The sequence below is a fragment of the Penaeus monodon genome, chromosome 30 (genome assembly GCF_015228065.2).
Source record: "Penaeus monodon isolate SGIC_2016 chromosome 30, NSTDA_Pmon_1, whole genome shotgun sequence".
Taxonomy (NCBI): Eukaryota; Metazoa; Arthropoda; class Malacostraca; order Decapoda; family Penaeidae; genus Penaeus; species Penaeus monodon.
This window is the reverse complement of record NC_051415.1, coordinates 12,164,480-12,164,913: the sequence shown is the minus strand read 5'-3', so window position 1 is coordinate 12,164,913 and position 434 is coordinate 12,164,480.

Genomic DNA, 434 nt, shown 5'->3' with positions numbered 1-434 from the left:
TTTGGTATCTGGAGGGAGGAGGGGAGGGTACTTAGTACGTGGGGAAGAATAGGGGAGTTTGGTATCTGAGGGGAAGAGGGGAGGGTATTTGGTATCTGGTGGGGAAAGGGGAGGGTATCAGGGTGGGGGAAGGGGGTTGGTATCAGGGTGGAGAATGGAGGAGGGTATTTGATACCTGGGGGATGGGGAAGGGTATTTGGTACCTAGGGGGATGGGGGAGGGTATCTGGAGGTGGGGGAGGGAATTCTTATCTGAAGGGGATGAAAGAGGATGACTGTGTGTGTTTTTTCCCCCCGGGTTTGTGTTTTGAGTGTGTATACATAGCCAAACAAACACCAAAATAAAATAATGATAAATAATGATTACTAGGAAGCTACAAATCAGTTTCTCTTCCGCTTCGCGTCTACGATCCTCGAGAGATGAGAAGGAAGTGA